This window comes from Podarcis cretensis, assembly GCF_951804945.1.
Source record: "Podarcis cretensis genome assembly, chromosome: Z".
Taxonomy (NCBI): domain Eukaryota; kingdom Metazoa; phylum Chordata; class Lepidosauria; order Squamata; family Lacertidae; genus Podarcis; species Podarcis cretensis.
In genome coordinates, this window is record NC_137184.1 from 38,394,283 (window position 1) to 38,412,359 (window position 18,077).

An 18,077-nucleotide genomic window follows, 5' to 3' on the forward strand; every position below is an offset into this window, starting at 1 on the left:
ACTCAGCAAGTGGAGAAAGGAGAAGTAGTAATGTAACAGGTTGGATGCATTATGTATGGAGCAAAGAGCTGGCTCGACTTTTCTTAGCACCTTCCTCAAACATACACACATTATATATATATATATATATATATATATATATATATATATATATATGGTTATGATTTCAAGATGGTAGCATAACAGGTGGCCAAAATAAACCAAGTTATGTTCTCCTCCACTGTCAGAGGCTGTCTTTCTTCTGAATACCAGTTGCTAGAAACTGCAGGAGGGGAAACAGTTCTTGTGCTTAAGTCTGTTTGATGGGCTTCCCATCGGCATCTGATTGGCTACTATGAGAACAGGATTCTAGACTAGATGCACCACTGGCCTTATCCAACAGGTTCTTCTTATGTTCTTAGCAGGGATTTTAAAAAGTGAATCTCTTTTTAAAATTGTATCTATATGAATAAAGTATAGGATGATTTGGGGGAGAGACTACTGTTCTTCAAGGTAAGCAAATAGTCTCAAGGAGAAGAAATTTGGGGTTTCAGTTGCAAAATTCAATTTGAGAGGCAGCTGAACTGAAAAAGCACCATCCCCACTTAGGATGGAGGAGAAAATAGATTCAATTCACATTAAAAGGCAAATCTTCCTGTGGTTGTTTATAATTTTTAGACTATGCAGAGCAGGCCAACTGAAATCATTGTGCATTACTTAGAGTCATTAACTTTAGTGGGTCTACTCTGAGTATAATTTAGATGGATGTAAGCCCGAATTCATATTTCTGCAAACAATATGCAAACTGAAACATAGCCATGATTAAAATGAGCGTTTCTCTGAATTCTGTAATGTAATTCTCTTGCTGAGTATGGGTACAAAAATGCACATACTCAGATACAGTAAAATATACACATATATAATACTTACATTGGTGAAAATAACATAGTAAAATGTGTTATATTACGGGAAATTGCTGTCAGTGATGTACATATTTTGCAAACTTACATTCAAAATTGTGTGCATTAGGAGAAATATGTACTAATACTGATAGATTTCCCATGAGAACCTTTGTCCCATTCAAAAAATATAATAATAATAATTTATTAATTCTACCCCACCCATCTGGCTGGGTTTCCCCAGCAAACTGATGTGGAAAAAACAGAAAATTGAACTTAAGTTTAGGAAAAGGGAAACAGCAAGAAACTGATATGGACAGATCTGCCCATTCCCACCACCCCACAAAATTTGCTGCAACACTTTTAGTAGGTGAAAATGGAAGCACTATTTCAAAATTTTCAGAGTGAAAGAGGGTAAACAGGACTTAATGGGAATATTCTATGTCAAGTATGTAAATATGTGTCTAAATTTAATTTGCATTTTGGAACATTTGTTGCACAAAACAATAATTTGTAAACATATTTTATCTAAATGTGCACACATTTTAAAACTCATTATTGCTGTAGCGTTAGAGCTGAAAATTGTACTACAAAACTCAGAAAAAATATGAAATTTGAAGGATGTGTATGTTCTGATCTTCACATTCGTTTGACAGGCAACTATACTCCAGTATTCAAAAGATCAAATTCCTGAAGCATCCATATTTGGGAATAATGTTACAGTCTGACAGAGAAAGGAAGGAGCATGATGGAGAGGTCAGCATGTTGCAAATGCTGTGGCAGGAGTGCAGGATTGGTTCTGCTGGTGCATTTACACTGCACTGACCCAAACCTTTACTGCATCCCTTCCCCTTTCCATCCCAGTATGTTGCAGTGAGTAAAAGGTGAAAAGGTAAAGGACCCCTGGATGGTTAAGTCCAGCCAAATTTGACTATGGGGTGTGACACTCATCTCCGCTTTCATGCCAAGGAAGCTGGTGTTTGTCTGCAGACAGCTTTTCCAGGTCATGTGACCAAGATGACTAAACTGCTTCTGGCACAACAGAACACCATCACAGAAGCCAGAGCGCACGGAAATGCTCATCATGCTGTCTACTGCTGGTGGTGATGGTGTGGAGTCAACATTCAATTGAAGGGGAAGAAAAGGGACCTGCAGAAGGAAAATCTATTAGCATCCCTTTCCTGTTTTGGTGCTGCTTTTTCTTTTTGTGCTACTCTCATTCCTTCCATCCCAGATGCCTCGGCTTTTTTTCCAGTCAAAAATCCTCCTTGCTGTGAATCCAATCCAAAAGAGCAGGCACACTTACTGAAGCATTGGGGTAGCACATACAGTACAGGTGGTCTTCCATGATGGTCTTGGCTTGGCTTTCTTCTGTTTTAAATGATAAGCTAATCCACAGTGGCATGCTGTCAGTGTCTTCTGTATCACTGCCAACATGAGAATCAGCAGCATGCTGCTGGAGATCTTTACATAAGATGGCCCAGATGTCTCATTCTTTGGCAAGACAGAGCAGAGTCCTCTAAAGGAAGCAGTCTATGTTTCACAATAATGAATGCTTCTTGCCACTCGAAAACAGAATTGGCATTTTTCTTTCTTTTTTTAGAGCTATGGTGTGGGAGACCATAAATTCTACAGTATCCTTCCTGGACTCTTAGCCAGGATGGAATTGGGAGCTTCTGGGATCAATAATTAATTGTGCTGGTGAAGCCTTCCTGGCTCAGAAAAGATCTCCAGAAGCTTCTAAAAGTCCACCTGAAAGGTGGAACATAAGAGGAGCCTGCTGGATCAGGACATAGGCCCATCTTGTCCAGCATCCAGTTCTTACAGTGGCCAACTGAATCCCACACGCAAAACCTGAACATATCAGTTCTCTCCCCACCTGCAATTCCCAGCAATTGGTATTCAAAGTCATACCATGTTTGACAGCAAAGATCCTGACTAGTAGCCACCAATAGCCTTATCCTCAGTGAATTTGCCCGTTCCTTTTTAAAGGCAACCCAGTTTTAGTGGCCATCACTACCTCTTGTTTTACAATCCCCAGAATTCTTCTGCAATTCAAATGCAGCATGAGAATAATTGTCAGGTTGTCTGGCTGACAAATAATTTGCACAGCCCAGCAAGAGCTCTCTCCTAGCCAATCAAAGGCTTTGACAGCCAGTGATTCATGGGTTGGCTGTTAGCATATGAGATTTTTCACTTTTAAAAGCTCCTACAAGCCTCCTAATTCAGCCCTGTGCCACTCTATTACAAGGATAGGGTGAGAATCAAGTTGTGCAGGAGCAGAAACCATGGCTGAGGAAGAGGATGGCAGCTTTATGGAAGGATGCTTCATAAGGGATTGACTCCCTTCCCCCAACCTCACTTTTTGCCCCTGCAGTGCCCCATACACCATCAGATTGACGGCAGGTGCTGCAGGATGATGGATAGTAATCTCTTTTTTTCCAGTCCTTAGATTCTTTTTTCGGGGTGGAGGAATGCCTGAATTTGCTTTTTTCCGGATGGTGGTAGAGAATTTAGGGAGTTTCTGTGTTATTCCAAGGTGAATTCACCTATTTGTTGCAAGAAGAAATTCTTTGCCTGTGTAATTCTGGCTTCCCTCAGCCACCTTCTTTTGTTTCTAGAGTGCTGGTTTTCAAACATGTGCAGAGGAGCCCTGGAGTTCCTCAGTGCAAAGAACAGTAGCAGAAAATAAACTTCCTAGCACATATTGTGTTAGAAATAAAACACTGTGGTGCCCAGGAGTAGACACTTCTTTGGCTCTGAACTTCCCTGGCCCAGCTGAGCCTATAGCCTGGTTTTGCGAGAAGAAATTAAAAGTGTCATTTGTCAGTAACATTGCACATAAAATCTTTTGACGGTGGTTATGTTCATAACAGAGGAGTTACGAAGTCAAATGTAATCCTTCTAAGCCTTTTACTTTGATAAATAATACAGATTTGCCTAGAGGGTGGGGCTCTGTTATTGTTGTGCCCTTCTATTTTAGAGATTTATCTGTTCACTGAAATTATTGTACCATTATCCTTAGTGATAGAGCTGTAAGATGTTATGTTTTGCAGCTACTAGTTTTCTCTTATCTCTAGGTAAAGGTAAAGGGACCCCTGACCATTAGGTCCAGTCGTGACCAACTCTGGGGTTGCGGCACTCATCTCGCTTTATTGGCTGAGGGAGCCGGCATACAGCTTCCGGGTCATGTGGCCAGCATGACTAAGCCGCTTCTGGTGAACCAGAGCAGTGCATGGAAACGCCATTTACCTTATCGGTGGAGTGGTACCTATTTATCTACTTGCACTTTGACGTGCTTTTGAACTGCTAGGTGAGCAGGAGCTGGAACCGAGCAACGGGAGCTCACCCCGTCGTGGGGATTCAAACCGCCGACCTTCTGATCGGCAAGTCCTAGGCTCTGTGGTTTAACCCACAGCGCCACCCATGTCCCTTTTCTCTATCTCTACTGTATCCAAAATCTGATCTGTTCTCCTGTGAGGCTTATCCTGCACCAAGAACACCTCCACATGGAGATGTAAAAGTTTAATTTCTCACAGAACCTTAGTAAGACAGGAAGTGGTAGGTGAGGAGAAACAGGAAGCAGAAGCTGTATCTTTCCCATCAATTGATGAAAAGCTGCTTTCAGAGAGAGAACCATAGTGTCTCATGATGCAGACAGACCAGGTCCTACAGTGCTCTTCCTGTGATCTTTTTAGTTTGCATGATACAGCCTGTAATTTGTTGGCATTTTCTTCATGTCAAGGACTTGGCAATTTGAGGACTTGTAGTTGGGCACCTCATTGGCCTTTAGCTTCAGTTCTAGCAGAGGGTTTTGGAGGCTCCTCTGAATAAAGCTCCTTCTGTTAAAGCACCTGGGTCAGGTGCCTATCCTGACCCAGAAACATTACAGGGATGGGGATAACTTTCCCAGCTCAAGAGCTATATTCCGATATTGTCAACCTTCTGGAAACAACACACTAGTGGTGGGTGGCGCCAGAAGTAAAAGTGTGTGGGATAATTAATATAAATTTGCATGTATACTGGTTAGTTTCTGCACACATTCACACACCCCTTTCTATCCAGGCAAGCAAGAGGCAGTAGCTTCAACAAACGCTTTTTTCAAATAAGCTGCTTGTTAGTTATTACAGACACTGGCTACACCAAGGCACTGTATTGAATATCTTCTCTGCCCTGACTAATCAAAGTTGTCTAGATATGTCCTTGGTATCCTTTCCTTTTACATTCCTTTGGGTAAATACCAGAAGTCAAAAAGAATCAAACAATCTTTTTCTAATTAGTACAACAAGTAGATTGGCATTGTGGCTGGCTATATCTCCTGCAACTGGGGGAATAAACCAAATATGTCAGTCTGGCAAGTTATTTTGAAAAAAAGAAGAAGATGCAAACAACCTTCACCATCTGTGAGATTAAATGTCCACACAAAAATAATGTTTGGATAATTAATGCTTAGTTTTCCAAAGTCACTTGAGAAACAAATCTGTCCATACAGAATTATAGTCCTGTCAACGTTTTTTGTTAAGTGTTGAAACATCAAGAGCACCACTACATGTTATTAAGTTAGCAATCCACCTGATTATCAGGCTAAATGAAATGATTAATGGCTACACCCCAGTACATTTCTTGGCAGTCCTCTTCTGTGATCGTAACATCCTGCTTTTATAGAATCCCTGAGTTGGATTGCATGTTGCATTGCCTTTGGTTAACCTTGCTGCCTAAGCATTTTCTCTACCTTCCAACTGAAAATGAAAACGCAGCCTTTAAAACATTAACTTTAAACAGCAGAATGTGCAATGATTTTAATTAGTTTCTCCCAACTGTGAGGTGTGATAAAGCTAAAGTGTTTAATTTACTACTATTGGTGTAACTGCTCCATCGTCTTCTAGAACATAAATATCCATTCATATATGCCATGGGCCACACAGTTGCTTGCCACATTATCTCTCAGAATCCTTACTCAGATCACCAATTCGCACATGATTTCCTATGAGCCCTCAAATTTAGAGAAGGACTTGGGGCCCCTATCTTCTCTACTGTTTTCACCCAGCTGGTAATGGTACCTGCAAAGTTAGCCTATTCTGGTTCGCATGACTAGACCTAAACTGCTTCCTGACATTGAGTCCTCAAAGGACAAACCAGACAGCCCAAAAGCTGAGGACCTTGAGGAGCAGTCACAGTCTCCTGAAACCAGTAGCAATAGTCCCCTTGAGGAGCCTTGGGGACAGGACTGCTGAAGAACTCTTGGAGCTCTCCTTGAGAATGCCCAGTCTTCAGGAACACCAGCACCGAAAGATCTGGGTCCAGGTCAAAATGTGAGAACATAGCATGTTTCTAAAGGCACAGAGTTCGCATGTGGCACCCATGCAAGGGGCCTTCTAATGAGTAAGGATTCTCCTTATGCAGAATAAATTTCTGAGATGTCTTCACTATAAGCAGCTGTGCTTAGGCTGTGATATAGGAGGCCAGAGGTCTTCATAAAGAGCCTCATGGTTGCTGGAAGAAGGCCAGGTCTGAGTTGCTGTCTGATTGAGTTTTTGATGTGATCCAATTTCCTGCGCTTGAGTGTCATTTGGATGACACTGTGCCTCTAATCCTTCTGTCCTTCGTAAATGTTTTTGTTAAAGGGCTTACATCACTTGGAATTGGGACCCTAGCTCCTAGGGCACCTATGCTTGTTGCAGACCACTAAAAACACACACACACACAAAACTGTGCCAAGTTCAGCTTGCTGTCTTCTGAAGCTTTCAGAGTGAACTCGTTTGGGTGGAGGTTACATACCTGTATTTAGCTGACGTTTTAAGATCCAGTCCTTCAAGGAAAATAAGGACCTGATTTTAATAGATCGTATTTTAAGAGTTGATATGTTTTTATCCAGCATCCATACGCTCTCAGTCTCCTAGGTACAGGTGTAAACTTCAGCCCATTTTTATTGAACACACCTCCAACAGTGGGCATGAATTTTAAGCTTGTATTAATTACAGCCTGGCTTGGTTTAACATTTAACTGAAACAAATATGCAATGTGATGGGGAAAGAGTGCAGTAAAGGGATTACAAACTATGAAACACTCCAGCTGTGGTGGCCCACCACCACACATACAACAGTGGCAAGAGGGAGATTCTTTCCAAATCCCTCCTACCCAGATCTGGTGCTGGGGCTTTGCATTAGCTTCTCCCTTCAAGAGAAGGTGGTGCAAAGACCTGGCACCCTGCCACTTGGGGGGAAAGCTGGGTGCTGTAACACCTCCCCTCTCGCTGACTGAGTAGTAGGGGAGGCGTTCCACAGAGCTTTGCCACTGGTCCCTCTCTGCCCCTAAAGGGTCTTAGATGGGTTGTGCCACCCCTGGGGGGGGGGAGTGTCACTTGAAGCAGCCTTCTCACCCAACTTCATGGGCAGGCCGGCTCTGACTCTTGCCCAACCCATCCTTTCACAATATCAAACCTATACATAAATCTGCATGCTTTTTTAAGCAATATCCTCTGAAATTGATCAGATATCCATTTGCTATCCCATTCTGATGCTTTCTAGAGTCAGAGATTCACAACGATAGATAGATGATAAATATAGATAGATGATAGATTAGATAGATAGATAGATAGATAGAGATGATAGATATAGATAGATGATAGATAGATAGATAGATAGATAGATAGATAGATAGATAGATGATAGATAGATAGATAGATAGATAGATGATAGATAGATAGATAGATGATAGATAGATATAGATATAGATATAGATATAGATATAGATATAGATATAGATATAGATATAGATGATATAGATATAGATAGATGATAGATAGATAGATGATAGATAGATAGATGATAGAAAGATAGATGATAGATAGATGATAGATAGAGATAGATAGATGATAGATAGATAGATAGAAAGATAGATGATAGATAGATGATAGATAGAGATAGATAGATGATAGATAGATAGATAGATAGATAGATAGATAGATAGATGATAGATGATAGATAGATAGATGATAGATAAATAGATGGGTGATAGATAAACAGCTCACAACTGTTTTATGTTTTAAGATTCCCAAAAGTTGTTAAACCATTGTACTTTTTAAAAAACAATCACCCTCCCTACTGTGTTGCTGTAGTTTGTGGAAGAGCTGTGCGCTGTGTTTATTTTTGCTGTCAGGGATCTTCATGAAAATAGCAATGGCTTGTTTCGTTTGTTTTCTCCCCTCCTCCTTTCTCAATCAGAGGTGAGAGGAAAAGTGCCTCATCGAAGTACTATGCCGCTTCAATCATGATTCAGTTCAATTAAGAGGATCAAGCAAAAAATACAAAGTTAATTCTAAGCCCATTTTTGAGCACACACAACCTCTCGAGGTAAGCACAGCAAAATAGATAGTGGTGTCACTACTGAGTTCCATAAATATAAAATTTATGACTGAGTGTCAAATGTTATGCATAGCTCACTGAAGCAAATTAAGATAAATGCAGTTCAATTGTGCTGGCTTTCGAATCCGGCTCCACTGTCAGAGTGTTGTCTCTGTTTTGTTATGATAAAGAATTACAGTGCTTGGGCAACTTCCACCCCACCCAACTCTCCCTTCTTCCACAGCTTGGCAGATTTTTCATGGGCATTCCAATGCTGCCTTTTTCTCCCATTATAATTTATGTGCATAAGTAGCATATATAATCTATGAAAGATAGATTGGAGGGTGTAAGGGCATATACATCAATTTCTCCTGTTTGCTTGAGTTGTCATTAAACATGCCTATTGTGGGTTGAAATTTGGTATTATTGCTTTCTTTTCTTTTTCTGCACCAGTCTTAAATAAAGGCAGAACAGCTAAATGTGTTATAAACACAGAACGGAAAGGGCAAGTAACTCTCTATTAGAATCTCTTCCTCAAACACCCCCACCCACCCCACCCACTTAAGAGTCACACAAGGCAGAGAGCGGGGGTGGGCCTGTTGCCCCCACATTCTCAGCTGTGTTCTCATCACCAATATAAGATGCACCCCAGAGGCAAAAATACACTGACTTAAGAATTTTCATTTCTACAGATCCCCCTGCCCCCCGCAAAAAAATGGGGGGAAAGAGACAAGCCTGAAGAATGATATCTCTAGCAACTTACATTAATAAAATTGGGAGCTGAAGTCCAACAGCATCTGGAGGGTCACATATGTACCACCTCAATCAATCAGCAATGCACTTTCATCCTATCTTACCTCCAAGGAGCTCAGGGTCACAGGCATGGCTTTCTCTTCTGTTATTCTCCCAGAAACTCAGAAGTGTCAGGATGAGGTATTGACTAGGTTATCCAGTGGGGGCTTCGTGACTGTATGAGGACTTGAACCTTGGTTTCCCCAGTCCCAGGACTCAGCTACATCGGCAAAGAAAAAGTGCTTTATGTGAGTTGGATATGCACTGTGACACTGTGACACCAGATGGCACTCTGGAGTTCCGTTTTTGCTAGCCTGATTTCTTATACAAAGTTTGCAACACATTTAACAAATGCTTCTTTGATGTATCTAGATCCAGCCCTGGTCTGACTCTCTGATAGATCTATATCCAGTTGCCGACCGGAGAGGTTTAGATTCTAACCCCCAAGCTGTTCTAGCTCCCAATCGAACTATAGCCACGCCACAATGTGCATGGAGCTCAAGCGATGGGTGGGGAAAGCAAGTGTGTCTGTATAGCAAGTGTGGTGGAAATGCGACACACAAGCCCATCAATACCTTTCTACAACCTTTTTGCTAGGTTCACACATGCATCACTGAAGGACTCCAATGTCAAGTGACAACATGTGGTCTGAATGGGCTGCCACCGGTATAACACCACAGGAAGAACGCTTTCAATACAATGGTTTTCAATGCACACAGGCAGCTGTAACCATTTGTGTGGAGAATCAGGTGATAAGTGTATGGTTGTGTGAATCAGACCTATTTATGATATCTGCAGTGTGTTATATGTCAGGCTACCTTTGGAAGCAGCCTGGAAACTTCAGTTGGTCCAAAATGGGTTACCGATATGGGATTGGCCAAGTCACCCATAGTACATCATTATTATGCCATTAGCATTGACCTCCTGTCCATTTCTATAGGTGATTCAAATTGCTGTAATCAACCTTTAAAACCACAAACAGCTTGGGTTCGGGTTATCTAAAGGGCTGTGTCCATCATATTCCTCTATAGATTTCAAGGTCATCTTCTGAAGCCCATCTCTAGGTGTTCCTGCGAAACAATAGTGGGTGTCTCCTGGGGATTGGGACTTTTCAGTGGTGGCCCATGGAATGCCCCCACAGAGAAGCTTACCTGGTGCCTACGTTATAGCCTTTTCAGTACCAGGTGAAGACAATTTGCGGTCTTAAAATATTTTTGGTACTTTAAGATATTTGGTACAAATGCCATTCATGGTTGCTGGTTTTCTAACTGACCAATCATTCCTGGATCAGATTTTGCAATAGAAAAATGATTAAGTTTCTATTTCCTCTTCTACCCAGATTGTAAAGGGAAACTGTTCCAGATCCTCGGATTGATGGCACCTTTGAAGAATTTTTTTCCTGATTTATATACATATATATACATCCCTTCATCATAGCCCTTTTCCAATAATCAGCCAGTGGCGAAACTAATCCATGCATAATTATAATGCAGCCACTACCTCCTCATTTATTTTTAATCTCTCAACAATATGTCCAATCAACAGTTCACATTCATAACATCTAATTATGCAAGGACATTATTAGATTAGCAGCAGATTAAGGGCATTATCAATTCATTTATTTTTAAATAAGCGCATGATGAGGGTTTCTCTAGTGCCTTGCAGCAATGAACATAATGATAATAAAGTTGGTATTAGGACAGCATTCTACAGTTTTCCCCTTCGTGTCATTTGGCTAAAATGACACTGAGATGCATTGATTCTGCTACACATACATACGCACATACATATATACAACATTCAATTATCACGTGGGAGGGAGAGGGAGACCACTGCGGAAAGAGCCATAGCTCAGTGGTAAAGCAACTGCTTTTCACACAGAAGGTCCCAGTACAATCCCAGGCATCTCCAGATAGGGCTGGGAGTATGCCCTGTCTGAAATCCTGGCAAGCTATTGCCAGGCACTGTGGACACTACTGAGCCTTGCATGGCGGTGGGGGTGGGGGGTGGGGCTTCTGATGCAACTTGCTTGCCTCTTTTAAAGGTGCTTTCATGGCAGGAGGACCACAGGATATCCTGTTGTTAAAGTGGCTGCAGGAAACCTTTGGCTCGCCAGTTATTACTGAACCACAACTCTCATCATCCCTGGACATCGGCCACACTTTCTAGGGCTGATGTGAGTGGTGGTTCAGCAACATCTGGTGAGCCAAATGTTCCCCATTCCTGCTTCAATGCAAATGTATTTTGAATTACAGCTGTTGACATCTATTCACATGGCCCTAAAAAAGACCTAGATTCTTAGATAAGCAAATGGGTGAGTAGTCTGCTCCCCTTCCCAGGGGGGCAGTGTTGCAGACTGGCATCCGGAACCCGCTAGCGACCCAGCTGGATGTTGGAGGAATGTTATCCACGTCACGGGGACTCCCAACCGTGTCACGCACCCAGCTCTCCAATCAGCACAGCTGGGGGCGTGGCCACAAGCAGTTTCAACTGTGGCACGTGGGGGGGGCAACCTCCTTTCACCTCAAACCCAGAGCCACTCAGTGAAGTTGAATGCTGGGAGATTCAAGGAACACAGGAAGAAAGTACTTGATGGTGCCTATTAGTTTAAACCATAGAATTGGCTATAACAAGTTGCAGTGATGGTTGTGAACGTGGATGACTTTAATGTAGGGTTGAACAAATTAAAGACTATTGCCAGTAACATAATTCCTACAGTATTTATAGCAATATATTGTTTCCAGTATCGGAGACTGTATCGGAGACAGTATCGGGGACGCAGGTGGCGCTGTGGGTTAAAGCCTCAGCGCCTAGGGCTTGCCGAACGAAAGGTCGGCGGTTCGAATCCCTGCGGCGGGGTGCGCTCCCGCTGCTCGGTCCCAGCGCCTGCCAACCTAGCAGTTCGAAAGCACCCCCGGGTGCAAGTAGATAAATAGGGACCGCTTACTAGCGGGAAGGTAAAACGGCGTTTCCGTGTGCGGCTCTGGCTCGCCAGAGCAGCGATGTCACGCTGGCCACGTGACCCGGAAGTGTCTCCGGACAGCGCTGGCCCCTGGCCTCTTGAGTGAGATGGGCGCACAACCCCAGAGTCTGTCAAGACTGGCCCGTACGGGCAGGGGTACCTTTACCTTTACCTTTTATCGGAGACTGTGTGCTGCATGCCTCAGGAAACCAGGTTCTGCGGATCACAGATAGGGCTGGGTGCTGTCGCCATCAAATCCTGTTTTGGGGGCTTTCCATAGACATCTGGTTGAGCGGTGTGGAAACAGAATACTGGATTAGAAAGGACTTTGGTCCGATCCCGCAAAACTCTTATGATTATTATCTGAGGTTTTAATCTCACAAATAACACATGAAATAGCAATGTTCCTACACATGAGCACACCCACACTTCTGCATAGAAAACTGGTGTGTGTGTGTGCTCCTATTTTACTAGGCTTGATTTCTTTTTCCTCACAACCAGAGCGTTCTTTCTCTTCTCCCCCTGGAAAAGAATGAGATGTTGAACAAGGAAACATTCCAGATGGGCATTAAGTAAGGTAGACTGCTCCCAACACACCAGACACCAATTTTCTTATTCCAATAACACCTTGAAATTAAAACTTGTTAAAGCACTTGTTACTTTTTACTGCTCAAAAGGAATGAAATTACTGCAATGCTCTTGAATATGCAAAAACATTTTGGTCCCCGGCAGCTGAAGATAATGTTCTCCCAGGAGGTTTTCCAGAAGAGTTTCAAGAAAGGGTTTGATATGAGAGTGTTCTATCACTCCCATCTTTTTATAGCAGCACAGTGTGTGTTTATTTTATTTATTTATTTTGCAAAACTTGGGAGCCAGCAATACTTTTTTTCACAAGACCCCTCCCAATGTTTTTTTCTTCTTCTCCTGGTGTTGTTAATGATACATTTGTATGCATATTAGATGCTCATGCACTGCTTTCCCTATATAAACAGAGGTCAATAGCTTTCCAGACAGTAAGGTAAAGGTAAAGGGACCCCTGACCATTAGGTCCAGTCATGGCCGACTCTGGGGTTGCGGCGCTCATCTCGCTTTATTGGCCAAGGGAGCCGGTGTACAGCCTCCGAGTCATGTGGCCAGCATGACTGAGCCACTTCTGGCAAACCAGAGCAGCGCACAGAAACGCCGTTTACCTTCCCACCGGAGCGGTACCTATTTATCTACTTGCACTTTGACGTGCTTTCAAACTGCTAGGTGGGCAGGAGCAGGGACCAAGCAGCGGGAGCTCACCCCGTTGCGGGGATTTGAACCACCGACCTTCTGATCGGCAAGTCCTATGCTCTGTGGTTTAACCCACAGCGCCACCCACGTCCACGTTCCAGACAGTAAATGCTGCCAAATGTGTTTGGTTTGCAGACACCTATTCTATGAGAGGGACAGTTGAATTCACTGAGAGATAAGCATACTGCGAAACATTCTTACATGTGTTTTTTTTTTTTAACTCACCCATCCATGAACTGTTAGTCACTTTACTTACCTGCCCTTTTTCAAAAGCCAGTGAAGAACACAACATTCAGATGAGTTTCAGTAGGCTGCCACTCAAGCAGCATCTTGTTGTGAAAGCAACTCCAAGAAGTAGTCATGTCACTATATTCTTTTCTGAAACAATGAAGGGTACCCAGTCCTGTTGAATTCCATTTAATTGAATTGGTGCTGTCCAATACATATTTATATGATTTAGTGCTAAGGCTGAATCCCTGCTTTTGCTGATTCATGTTGCTAACATGCAAACAATTGAACGAAAGGTCAACAGCTATATTTAAAGCAGCAGTCTCGCTTAAGAAGTCACAGGTACTCTTTGAAAAAGAAGGGAGGGAATAATCATCTTGTCGAACAGTGACTGAAATTATGTAGTTGATTGATTAAGTATTGATTATTTAATTGCTATACCACTGAATGCATTAAAAATATATCTGATGCAGCAACAACAGAAAACTGAAACAAAATATTACAAAAATACACAGTTACATATAAAAAGTTGAATAAAAAGTTATATTCATTTCCCTTGGAACACACCCTCCCTCAGCCTCCAGATTCTCACCCAGGGTCCAAACAAACTCTCAGCTCACTCACAAAAGTATAACAATGAGAACAGTTCCTGGAAACAGTGGACATCACTCTGGCCTCTCTCTTAGAGTTGCATTTGATGGACAGGTTCTGACGTGGATGCTACTCCCTCAGGCTACCCAAAGCTGTGTCCCATTCAGCTTCAATCTCCACACTCCAAACCTCAGCAGGTTAGCTGAGTTTCCCATGAGGTCCACCGGATGGGGAAAGGACTCCCTTCTACTCACACCCTCTATTCTATCCTCCTGCTGCTTCTATCCATCCAGCTGCTTGAAACATGCAGCTAATTTTGGGTGGAATCAAATGGATTCTTAACTACTAAGTGACAAAGAGTCAAGGCAGTGACAAGGAAAGATTTAAAGGCCTAGGTATGTTTAGGCTGGAGACCAGAAGAGAAGGAAACATGAGAGGACTCTTCAGATGCCCAATGTCAGGGGTCAGGGAACTGGACCCCCTCCCACGGTAGGCTGCCAGGAACAGATAGACAAGGAAAACTCTTACCAAGTTATTTTATTCAATATTCACAGAGAGAGGCTACAAAATGCTGCATCTTGGAGTAATGGCTTTGCTCTGAGTAAACTCCACCCCTCTTCTCTCTTCAATCGTCAACAGCACCACTCACCTTACGGTGGCCACTTAGGGCCATTTGCCTACAAGCCCTCTGCTCTCCTACTTTTAAGGCTCGCCAGGTGATGGGAGATGGTGGTTCTGGAATGCTTTCTAGTAATAATGTGTCAGCCAGCTGCTCTGACTCTGCTTCCCCCCTTCTTCCCCCATTATGTCCCAACTCTGATCTTCATCTACCTCTGAGCTGTGACCTTCCTCAAACCACTGCTGTAAATCTATACGGTCTTCCTCGTCTCTGGAAGGTTCAGGAGGGGAAAGCAGTCTCTACCATTCCTCCTCTGTCCAGTCCCTGAAACCTAAAGAGCTGTTGCATAGAAAAGGGCAAATGCTTCTTGTCTGTTCCACATGAGGACAAAATAGTATCTAATGCAGTTAAATTACAAGAAGGCAGATTATATTTAAATGTTAGAATAACCTTCCGGATAGTAAGAATAGTTTGGCAGTGGCAGTGGCGTAGCGTGGGTTGTCAGCACCCGGGGCAAGGCAAGTAATTTGCACCCCCCAACCCGTGGATTTGTGCCCCCTAACCCTAACCCCCAGATGTTGCGCCCGGTGCGGCAGGCCCCCCCTGCAACCCCCACGCTACGCCACTGGGCAGTGGGACTAATTACCTAGAGCAGTGGTTCTCAAAGTGTGTGGTGCACCACACGGGCATGGCAGAATAGGATGGGGTGACAGGAAGAGTCAAGGACAATTAATATTTTATTTTGGGAATGACTCATGTTCTTATGTAGTTGCATTGTTTTATACTTCCTGGATGTTCCACGATTGTATTATAAGGTGGTTGTGTCCCATGTTATTAATCAAGCACTGCTGGGAATTGCTTCTTTTTGTTTTCAAATCCAATGTATTTCTTATCAATAAAAGATTTGGCAAGCAAATTTTTATTCTGAAAGAATAAAAGTAGTTTGAGACCCACTGATCTAGTGGCATTCTATACATCCAGGTCCCGCGATCCGAATGCTGGTTATATGAAACTTCCCTTCTCCAAACATGTATAATTTGTAGCCTAACCTCATTACACAAACATCTGATCCAAACTCCAACAGCAGTGGTGCTTCATCCCACTGACTGTGCTGCCTAGAGTCCAGGAGTCCTTTACCTTTACCTTTTATGTTTGCAGGCGTAGTAGATCTGTAACAAACACACGAAGCAGCTCAGCATATCTCCCACCTTGTGTCCTTCCATTGGTCAGGCTCTCTTACTGGTGAGCACTAAGATTCTCACAGCACCGATTGAAGGAGAAGCACTGAGAATGAGACTGGACAACCAGTGGGATGTTGGTGTCTCCAGCCCAACTTGTTCCTCTCTGCTGTTGAAAGTACAGTACTCACTGCAGCCTATTCATTTATTGTATTTTTAATATTATGTTGGAAGCCACCCAGAGTGAACACAAGCACAACTGGTACAGACTGGAAGCACCTGTAAAAAACAAAAATTTCTGCACATAGGAAGCTGCCTTACCCTGAGCTAGACAACTGATACATCTTGCTCAGTATTGTCTACACTGGCTGGCAGCTGCTCTCCAGGAGTTCAGACAGGAAACACTTCCAACACTACCTAGAGGTGTCATTAATTGAACCTGGAACCTTCCTCATGCAAGACAGATGCTCTTCCACCGAGCATAGCCCCTCCCCTGCATACAAGTGTTTGCACACATGCCCGTTAGGCTTTATCCATCACATTTCTTGTGTTTAACCTTCTGGAGTAATTAAGCCAGTTCTAAAAAAATGATATTCTCTCATTGCTATGGTTCTGCCCTAATGTGATTCATTTTCTGTCTTCAGCCAAGAGCTCTCCTATGCCAAATCTCCAAAAAGTCCATTTTGTCTCCAAGACTGTGGCTTCAGATTACTTGAAGAACTTCTCTGGGAGTCATCTAATGCATTATGCAAAAGAAGCAAACACCGTTTTCCCCTCAAACAACACCTGTTTTAATGTGTGGACTTTTCGAATGGGTAGAAAACTTTAGAATATCTGTTTTAAATAAATGACTCTGCTCAGATCACCCACTCCCCCCCCTTCATTTACTATTCTAAAACCACAAGATTTCAACTATCTGAAATGAGCTGCTGCTTAGGCCAATTGGATACAACTTATTGGTTTGCTTTTGCTGTCAAATATACATAAAATATAAATCATAGCATCAATTTACTTAGGTTGCAACAGGCAAAAGAGTCATAAAATACAACTCAATCTAATCTAGTTGAAGTCAAATATGGGGGGGGGGGCGAGAGTCAAGAAGAACCCAAAAGTTATAGTAAGCACAAGAATAACTTTGCATCTTTAAGAAAAGATTGTCTCACGTTTTAAGAAAATATTATATTATACTGCAAAATGATATTTCATACCCAACACAGCGGATTACTGAAGTAGAAAAATATTGACAAAATGGAGGGGGGAATAGCCAGTATTTGGTGTTGTTGTTCTAAAAGCAGGGATGAGCGATTTGTGACCCTCCAAAGATTGTTGGATTCAGTGTTTTTCTTCTAGGTGCCAGTTCTGCATATCCTTGAATACCCCAGGGGAAAAGCACTGGTTGGATTGCCATTACTGGCCCCAGCCAGAATGCTGTCATAAACATGCCCCACCCACGAGACAAGGTGAGGAGACTGCCTCAGGCAGCAGGATTCATAGGGATTATAGATCTGGCCTCCGAGGAAGGCATCATCTGCAACTGCTGTGGTGGCAGCAACAGCTGCATACCATCAACAGAGATTCTGTTCCAAGGTTTTGTAAGCAATAGATAAAGAGCTGTGTGGGCCTTGATGCAGGAGTAGAAATGGGTTGTGCAATTGATCTACCACGGTGGATATCATGTTTGAATTCTACTCATCCTCCAAAGATCTCTGGGTAGCATGTATGGCAGGGATAGCCAACAAGGTGCCCACCAAATATTGTTGGATTCCAACTCCCATCTGTCCCAGCCAGCATGACCAATGGTCTGGGGTGATAACAGTTAGCATCCAAAATATTTGCTGGGCTCCCTGTTGGCTATGTTTGCTGTTGTGCTAATTTATATTAATGCCAGTATAGGCTTCTAAGTGATTTAGAATATAAAACCAGTCACACAAATGTTAAAATATAAACATCCGTAATTAAAACACACACTAAAAACAATCACATTAAGACATTTAAAGCTTATATCTGAGCTAGATTCAATACACCCTAGTTTCATAAGCTCCTCACAACAATTAACGGCTTCTCTTTATATGTATTAAAAAAGAAACCTCCAACCCAAGAAATTTCATTATATTTTAAAATATTAATCTGAAGCACAACTCTTGCTATGCAAAGGAAAATGAGTGCAGGGGGTGAAAAGGAAATGTTATTTGGATATAGGGGCTAAAG

General features: G+C 42.6%; 1 long non-coding RNA gene across 2 annotated transcripts; it reads right to left on the reverse strand.

The window, feature by feature from the left end:
• Positions 1-12,157: 12,157 nt before the first annotated feature.
• LOC307208109 lies at positions 12,158-16,035 on the reverse strand. 2 transcript variants are annotated; one of them, XR_013834983.1, is made up of 4 exons: positions 15,302-16,035; positions 14,904-15,141; positions 13,510-13,631; positions 12,158-12,497 (listed from the first exon to the last, which is right to left on the reverse strand). It is a non-coding gene; the product is annotated as an uncharacterized lncRNA (long non-coding RNA). The 2 variants fall into 2 exon arrangements; XR_013834984.1 differs by lacking the exon at positions 15,302-16,035 and having other exon boundaries at positions 14,904-15,166.
• Positions 16,036-18,077: the final 2,042 nt, after the last annotated feature.